The sequence below is a fragment of the Oncorhynchus tshawytscha genome, linkage group LG22 (assembly GCF_018296145.1).
Source record: "Oncorhynchus tshawytscha isolate Ot180627B linkage group LG22, Otsh_v2.0, whole genome shotgun sequence".
NCBI lineage: Eukaryota > Metazoa > Chordata > Actinopteri > Salmoniformes > Salmonidae > Oncorhynchus > Oncorhynchus tshawytscha.
The window spans coordinates 33532486-33542485 of NC_056450.1; the positions used below are offsets into that span (position 1 = coordinate 33532486).

Here is a 10000-nt window from a genome sequence, read left to right on the forward strand (position 1 = left end):
ATGAGATAGTGAGGAATTAGGTCTAACTCTAAAACTACCTGACTACTCACAATATACAGTACCAGTCAAAGGTTTAGACACACCCACTCATTCAATGTTTTTTCTTTATTTTCACTATGTTCGACATTTTAGAATAATAGTGAAGACATCAACACTATGAAATAACACATATGGAATCGTGAAGTAAACAAAAAAGTGTTAAACAAATCAAAATCTCACATATTCTAGGTTCTGACCTAGAATATGTGGACAACTACACATGTCTTGGTGTCTGGTTGGACTGTGGACTCTCCTTCCAGACTCACATTAAGCATCTCCAACCAAAAATTGAATCTGGTGTGCTTCCTGTTTCACAACAAAGCTTCCTTCACTCATGCCACCAAGCATACCCTCGTAAAACTGACTATCCTACCGATCCTTGACTCCAGCGATGTCATTCACAGAATGGTCCCCGGCACTCTGCTCAGCAGACTGGATACAGTCTATCACAGAGCCATCCGTTTTATCACCAAAGCACCCATATACTACCCACCACTGCGACCTGTATGCTCTCGTTGGCTAGCCCTTGCTGCATATCTGTCGCCGAGCCCTCTGGCTCCAGGTCATCTATTGGTCTTTGCTAGGTGGAGCCCTGCCATGTCTCGGCTCACTGGTCACAATGGTAACATCCACTCGTGGCACGCGCTCCAGCAGGTATATTGCACTGGTCATCCCCAGTGCAATAGCCAACACTTCCTTTGGCCGCCTTTCCTTCCAGTTCTCTGCTGCCAATGAAATCTCTGAAGCTGGAGTCTTATATCTCCCTCTCTAACTTTAAGCATCAGCAGTCAGAGCAGCTTACCGATCAATGTACCTGTACACAGCCTATCTGTAAATAGCACCCCCGACTACCTCATCCCCATATTATTACTTACACTCTTGATCTTTTGCACCCCAGTATCTCTACTTGCACATCATCATCTGCACATCTATCCCTCAAGTATTAATGCTACATTGTAATTATTTTTGTCTCTATGGACTATTTATTGCCTACCTCTCTACTCTTCTACATGTGCACACACTGTACATAGATGTTTCTATTTTTCTTTTCTTTTGTGTTATTGACTGTATGTTTGTTTATGTGTAACTCTGTGTTGTTGTTTTTGTTGCTTTATCTTGGCCAGGTCGCAGTTGTAAATGAGAACTTGTTCTCAATTGGCTTACCTGGTAAAATAATAAATAGATTTTATATTTTATATTCTTCAAAGTAGCCACCCTTTGCCTTGATGACAGCTTTGCACACTCTTAGCATTCTCTCAACCAGCTTCATGAGGTAGTCACCTGGAATGCATTTCCAAAATTATTCCAAAAGCAAGGATATGCCATTTGAAAGGAAACACTTGAAGTTTGTGGAAATGTGAAATTAATGTAGGAGAATTTAACACATTAGATCTGCTAAAAGATAATACAAACACAAATACATGCATTTTCAAAAACAAAAATGTTTTTTTTCCATCATCTTTGAAATGCAAGATAAATGCCATACATTGAGATAGGATCCTAGGTGTAATTTAGCTTTTGTCCAAAAGATGGCAGCAGTGTGTGTGTGAAGTTTCAGCCCGATCCAGTGAAGAATTACCTCACTACACAATATTTTGTATAAAGTCTGACAGGAGTTTGCCCAAATACAAGTACATAACTATAGAGAACATACAAAAAGGCTATGGTAATTAAGCTTTTAAGTATACACACTCCCATGATTGTCATACATGATGGATCATTAGCTTCCTTACAGAAAAGACACTCAGGATGACACATCAGAGCAAGATTACTGAATGTAAGTAAATGATTTACCTTCAGAGGTGAATGTATCAAACCAGTTGCCTTGATAAAAGTGTTTTGTTGTTGTGCACTATCCTCAAACACTAGAATTGTATGTTATCCTCAAACACTAGAATTGTATGTTATCCTCAAACACTAGAATTGTATGTTATCCTCAAACACTAGAATTGTATGTTATCCTCAAACATTAGAATTGTATGTTATCCTCAAACACTAGAATTGTATGTTATCCTCAAACACTAGAATTGTGTGTTATCCTCAAACAATAGCATGGTATTATTTCACTGTAATAGCTACTGTAAAAGGGACAGTGCAGTAAGATGAACAGGAATTGAAGCGTTCTGCCCATATCAGATATGACCCGGAGAGTTGCCTGTTGTGTACAACGTTTTTTTGTCACATCACCGTATATTCAGCAACAACTTTCCCGGTTTATGGACACTAATCCCATAGAGGTTAAATTTACAGACATGAAGTATTGCTTAAACTACACAATCCCTATAATTATCTACGTAGAAACTACTGCACGAACAGGACCTGAAAGTGCAGTAGTTACTATGTATTGGTATTGTATTTATTATGGATCCCCATTCGCTGCTCCCTAGGCAGCCGCTAATGGCTTCCAGCTAAATGAAGGCAGTAATACAATTTAAAAACATTACAATACATTCATTACAGAATTCACAACACTAAGTGTGTGCGCTCAGGCTGAGGGGAGGACGGCTCAAAAATAATGGCTGGAACGGAGCAAATGGAATGGCATCAAACGCATGGAATCCATGTGTTTGATGTGTCTGATAGCATTCTACCAATTCCACTCCAGCTATTACCACTAGCCAGTTCTCCCCAATTAAGGTGCCACCATCCTCCTGTGGAAAGGCTTTGTGTAGTCATTCAGTTGTACTTTTTCATGAGGGTTGTTAAACAGTGGGTGTCCACACACCTTTCAACATTTGGTTACAAGCATGAGTGGTAGGTACACCAGCCCAAAACACGCACACACACACACACGCACGCACGCACGCACTCACACACACACACACACTCACACACACACACACACACACACACACACACACACACACACACACACACACACACACACACACACACACCCTTCCTCCCATACAGAGAATAATGAAGCATGGAGGACCCATCTGGTTGTGTGTGTGTGTGTGCGTGTGTGTGTGTGTGCGATGGCTTTGAGGACAGTGAGTGACAGTGTAGGATTAAGCTTTAATCACTGTAATTACTTTTATTACAGCTGCATAACTCTCCTATGCGAGACACACACACACACACACACACACACACACACACACACACACACACACACACACACACACACACACACACACACACACAGTCACAGTGTGTGTGTGTGTGTGTTTGCTTTTCAGCAGCACAATAAGAGTGCTATTCTCTGCCTTTCTTTATATTCGTGGATACAAGCTTTGATTGAATAGGTTTCAGAGTTTAGGTCAACAGTTTATTTAGCACTTGACTAGGGTTGTCACGGTGACCGTAGTGCCGCTACATCGGTTGTCAACACACTGCCACACCGGCATTCATGTGTCTTGACCGCTGTGGAATTCCACGTGACAATGGAGTCATGGTAACTAGGCTTCTCCAAAACTGTGCTCTGATGCTTCTGATGGTCATTAGTAGCCCACCAAATAGCTTAAGGCCAGTCACTAATGGCCTGGACCTTAGTGCTCTATTGTCCCTCTAATCACTCTGACATCATTGCAAATGATATCAAAATCAAACACTTCATGAGAGCCCTGGCATTCAGAGTTTGAGGGGAATAGGGTCACCTGTTGCAGAGCGAGAGCCGGCTCCTCATAGATGTTTGATGCATGTAATGAGACATTTCTATTGGCTATGCTATGCAATTACGTGAGAAAACAGAGTTTTGATGACCTCTTGTTAAAAACAGGATGATCCCATCATCTTTCTATAGACTAGGCCTACTATATTTATTTCTTAGTGAAATGTGTTCTTATAAGCCCAGTCATTGTAATCACGTGTGAAAACAGAGTTTTGACTGGCCACTGTTGAACCTTTTACTGTAGTGGGGCAAATCAGGGTCACTCAGAGCGTTTATTAGTAGCCTTTAAACAAATGTATACACCTCACCCACATGGTTATGGCTTGAGAAAAGAAGGCACCTGAACGATGTCAGAAAAACAGTTGATATGGTTTACATTTTGAGTGTTCATCCCAACATTTCATTTAATATACTGTACGTCACAGAAGACTGAAATGTAACCAAACAGGATTTTCAGCGGATTTAAAAAAAATTATGTTTCGTAATTATGAAATTATAAATAAATATTAATAAAATTCCAATCCATTAGACCAATAGAGGGCGGTTTGGTCATTTGACTGCAGGAAAAGGCTACAAGAGGATCCCAGCTATCTCCTGCGTTATATCCTTAATATTAAACACAGTCATCCACTTCAGAAATGGAGTAGCCTACCTGGCATATTAAAAACGTAGTGGCAGGAAGTGCTTCCTCCAGTCACTATTCCACTGCAGGCTACAGAGAACAGGAAGTGCTTCCTCCAGTCACTATTCCACTGCAGGCTACAGAGAACAGGAAGTGCTTCCTCCAGTCACTATTCCACTGCAGGCTACAGAGAACAGGAAGTGCTTCCTCCAGTCACTATTCCACTGCAGGCTACAGAGAACAGGAAGTGCTTCCTCCAGTCACTATTCCACTGCAGGCTACAGAGAACAGGAAGTGCTTCCTCCAGTCACTATTCCACTGCAGGCTACAGAGAACAGGAAGTGCTTCCTCCAGTCACTATTCCACTGCAGGCTACAGAGAACAGGAAGTGCTTCCTCCAGTCACTATTCCACTGCAGGCTACAGAGAACATGTCTTTTTTTGTGGGCCATTCGAAATCTACAATTATTCCACACATATATTAGTAGGCTATACAGTACCGCTATACAGTTTAAAAAAACAACAACTATTTTCTATATTGTAGAATAATAGTGAAGACATCAAAATTATGAAATAACACATATGGAATCATCTAGTAACCAAAAAAAGTGTTAAACAAATCACAATATATTTTATATTTGAGATTCTTCAAAGAGCCACCCTTTGCCTTGATGACAGCTTTTAGTGAGTACTTCAGATCAGAGGCAGTAGGGATGACCAGGGATGTTCTCTTGATAAGTGTGTGAATTGGACCATTTTCCTGTCAAAATGTAACAAGTACTTTTGGGTGTCAGGGAAAATGTAGGGAGTAAAACTTTAATTATGTTCTTTATGAATGTAGTGAAGTAAAATTTGGCAAAAATATAAATAGTAAAGTACAGATACCCACAAAAATGAATGAAGTAGTACGTTAAAGTATTTTTTCTTCAGAACTTTACACCACTGCTTAAACGACTAAAGCCAGATAGAAGGCATGTAGAAAAACAATTGGAACAGATGTATACTGCTCACAAAAATAAAGGGAACACTTAAACAACACAATGTAACTCCAAGTCAATCCCACTTCTGTGAAATCAAACTGTCCACTTAGGAAGCAACACTGATTGACAATAAATTTCACATGCTGTTGTGCAAATGGAATAGACAACAGGTGGAAATCATAGGCAATTAGCAAGACACCCCCAATAAAGGAGTGGTTCTGCAGGTGGTGACCACAGACCACTTCTCAGTTCCTATGCTTCCTGGCTGATGTTTTGGTCACTTTTGAATGCTGGCGGTGCTTTCACTCTAGTGGTAGCATGAGACGGAGTCCACAACCCACACAAGTGGCTCAGGTAGTGCAGCTCATCCAGGATGGAACATCAATGCGAGCTGTGACAAGAAGGTTTGCTGTGTCTGTCAGCGTAGTGTCCAGAGCATGGAGGCGCTACCAGGAGACAGGCCAGTACATCAGGAGACGTGGAGGAGGCCGTATGAGGGCAACAACCCAGCAGCAGGACCGCTACCTCCGCCTTTGTGCAAGGAGGAGCACTGCCAGAGCCCTGCAAAATGACCTCCAGCAGGCCACAAATGTGCATGTCTCTGCTCAAACGGTCAGAAAAAGACTCCATGAGCGTGGTATGAGGGCCCGACGTCCACAGGTGGGGGTTGTGCTTACAGCCCAACACCGTGCAGGGCGTTTGGCATTTGCCAGAGAACCCCAAGATTGGCAAATTCGCCACTGGCGCCCTGTGCTCTTCACAGATGAAAGCAGGTTCACACTGAGCACATGTGACAGACGTGACAGAGTCTGGAGACGCCATGGAGAATGTTCTGCTGCCTGCAACATCCTCCAGCATGACCGGTTTGGCGGTGGGTCAGTCATGGTGTGGGGTGGCATTTCTTTGGGGGGCCGCACAGCCCTCCATGTGCTCGCCAGAGGTAGCCTGAATGTCATTAGGTACCGAGATGAGATCCTCAGACCCCTTGTGAGACCATATGCTAGTGCGGTTGGCCCTGGGTTCCTCTTAATGCAAGACCATGCTAGACCTCATGTGGCTGGAGTGCGTCAGCAGTTCCTGCAAAAGGAAGGCATTGATGCTATGGACTGGCCCGCCCGTTCCCCAGACCTGAATCCAATTGAGCACATCTGGGACATCATGTCTCGCTCCATCCACCAACGCCACGTTGCACCACAGACTGCCCAGGAGTTGGCGGATGCTTTTGTCCAGGTCTGGGAGGAGATCCCTCAGGAGACCATCAGCCACCTCATCAGGAGCATGCCCAGGCGTTGTAGGGAGGTCAAACAGGCACGTGGAGGCCACACACACTACTGAGCCTCATTTTGACTTGTTTTAAGGACATTACATCAAAGTTGGATCAGCATGTAGTGTGGTTTTCCACTTTAATTTTGAGTGTGACTCCAAATGCAGACCTCCATGGGTTGATACATTTTATTTCCATTGATCATTTTTGTGTGATGTTGTTGTCAGCACATTCAACTATGTAAAGAAAAAAGTATTTAATAAGAATATTTTATTCATTCAGATCTAGGATGTGTTATTTTAGTGTTCCCTTTATTTTTTTGAGCAGTGTATATTTTTTAAATAAGAAATATCACCCAAATGAAAACTAGATTGTAAGGGAGAATTTAACATTCCAAAAATGTCAATGCATGGGGCCCACATTGATTTTGTTATAACATTTGAGTCACTCAGATAACATAAGAACACAGCATAAGGCATACCTGTTCATTGACATAAATTCCAGGTGACTACCTCATAAAGCTGGTTGAGAGAATGCCAAGAGTGTGCAAAGCTGTCATCAAGGCAAAGGGTGGCTACTTTTAAGAATCTCAAATATAAAATATATTTTGAATTGTTTACACTTTTGTGGTTATTTCATGTGTTATTTCATCGTTTTGATGTCTTCACCATTATTCTACAATAGTTTAAAATGAAGAAAAACCCTTGAATGAGTAGGTGTGTCCAAACTTTTGACTGGTACTGTATTTATTATTATTTTTTGGACTGGTGGCAACAATGCTACTTGTAAATGAATATTGGGGAAACAGTGAGTTAGAGTTAGCAGCCTCAGCACCATAACACACAAACAGGTTAGTCGTTTGGTTGTGTGGGGTGTGTGTGTGCGTGTGCGTGTTTGTGCATACCTGTGTGAATGTTAACTGCAGGACATTGCGGCTGAACAGAGCAGTGTAGTTGCAGTGCAGTAGGGTGTGTGAGAGATTGCATGTCGTAGCATACAGTAGCTAAAGGAAGACTAGAAGCAAAGTGGACCAAAAAATCACTGTATTTAACTCAGCTGTAGATCTGATTGATGTTTAATAGACCACTGCAGTGTTGGTCCCAGTCTGGGCTTTGGACATGCAGTACTCACACACACACACACACACACACACACACACACACACACACACACACACACACACACACACACACACACACACACACACACACACACACACACACACACACACACAATGAACAGACACACAATGAATCCAGTCTAGATGACAACTGAATAGGGAGTAAAGTATTGTTCCACCAACCAACACATTTTAGTTTCTTTGTGCCATTAAAGACAATAGCCAACCTTTGTGTAACTATATTTTAACACGTAATGACAGTGGTTGGTTACCGTTGGCAAGTAGACAGTAGTTACTAAGGTTATAGCTACTCATTAGACCTAGCGTTATCTGTCAGAGAAGACAACAGCCTTTCAATAAGCCATCCATAATGCCACAGAGATATTGTAGAACAGTAGTCCAGGAATGTTTAGAATGAGATGTAAATAATTAATAGGAATAGAAGGACTGCCATATCTTCAGCACCCAAACAGAAATAGATCACAACCCACTTACAAGGGAGATAAACTATCTTTAAACCCAACATATAACTAAGATATAACCAACATACACCCCTACATCTCTACACCCCTACATCTCTACACTCCTACACCTCTACACCCCTACACCTCTACACCCCTACACCTCTACACCCCTACACCCCTACAACCTTACACCTCTAAACCACTAAACCTCTACACTCCTACACCCCTACACCTCTAAACCTCTACACTCCTACACCCCTACACCTTTACACCTCTACACCTCTACACCTTTAAGGTGCTTTATATATGCATGGTAAACATGTGTTAACATTGCCAAGGCAAGCAAGGTAGATAATATACAAAAGTGAAATAAACAATAAAAATTAACAGTAAACATTACACTCACAGAAGTTTCAAAACAATAAAGACATTACAAATGTCATATTATGTCTGTATACAGTGTTGCAATGATGTACAAATGGTTAAGTGTACACAAGTGAAAATAAATAAACATAAATACAGGTTGTATTTACAATGGTGTTTGTTCTTCACTGGTTGCCCTTTTCTTGTGGCAACAGGTCACAAATCACGTCACCTCATTTTGTGGGTCTGTGTAATCTGAGGGAAATATGTGTCTCTAATATTGTCATACATTGGGCAGGAGGTTAGGAAGTGCAGCTCAGTTTCCACCTCATTTTGTGGGCAGTGAGCACATAGCCTGTCTTCTCTTGAGAGCCATGTCTGCCTACGGTGGCCTTTCTCAATGGCAAGGCTATGCTCACTGAATCTGTACATAGTCAAAGCTTTTTTCAAAGCTAAGTTTGGGTCAGTCACAGTGGTCAGGTATTCTGCCACTGTGTACTCTCAGGTATTCTGCCACTGTGTACTCTCTGTTTAGGGCTAAATAGCATTCTAGTTTGCTCTGTTTTTTTGTTAATTCTTTCCAATGTGTCAAGTAATTATCTTTTTGTTTTCTCATGATTTGGTTGGGTCTAATTGTGCTGCTGTCCTGGGGCTCTGTGGGGTGTGTTTGTGTTTGTGAACAGAGCCCCAGGACCAGCTTGCTTAGGGGACTCTTCTCCAGGTTCATCTCTCTGTAGGTGATGGCTTTGTTATGGAAGGTTTGGGAATCGCTTCCTTTTAGGTGGTTTTAGAGTTTAACGGCTCTTTTCTGGATTTTGATCATTAGCGGGTATCGGCCTAATTGTGCTCTGCATGCATTATTTGGTGTTCTACGTTGTACACGGAGGATATTCTTGCAGAATTCAGCATGCAGAGTATGCCTGTCTGTCTGTCTGTCTGTCTGTCTGTCTGTCTGTCTGTCTGTCTGTCTGTCTGTCTGTCTGTCTGTCTGTCTGTCTGTCTGTCTGTCTGTCTGTCTGTCTGTCTGTCTCTCTCTCTCTCTCTATCTGTCTCACTCTGCCCTTCTTTGTCTCTTCATTACACACACACACACACACACACACACACACACACACACACACACACACACACACACACACACACACACACACACACACACACACACACACACACACACACACACACACACACACACACAGACACACACACACACACACACACACACACACACACACACACACACACACACACACACACACACACACACACACAGACACAGACTCCCTGGGTAGAAGTTGCTAGGAATGCGGGCGAGCAAGAGGGCAGCTGTGTCCCCTGAGGCATGTATCTGGTCCAATCTTGCAACCTGCTCCCTCTTTTACACACACACACACACACACACACACACACACACACAACACACACACACACACAGACACAGACACACACACACACACACACACACACACACACACAGACACAGACACAGACACACACACACACACACACACACACACACACACACACACACAAACA

The 10000-nt window shown here is 42.4% G+C and overlaps 1 protein-coding gene across 1 annotated transcript in view; it reads left to right on the top strand.

Annotated features, from left to right (window-relative positions):
- The window catches only part of cacna2d3a (calcium channel, voltage-dependent, alpha 2/delta subunit 3a), a 333265-nt gene that overhangs the window by 215861 nt on the left and 107404 nt on the right, over positions 1-10000 (top strand). The gene's annotated exons all lie outside the window — the stretch shown is intronic.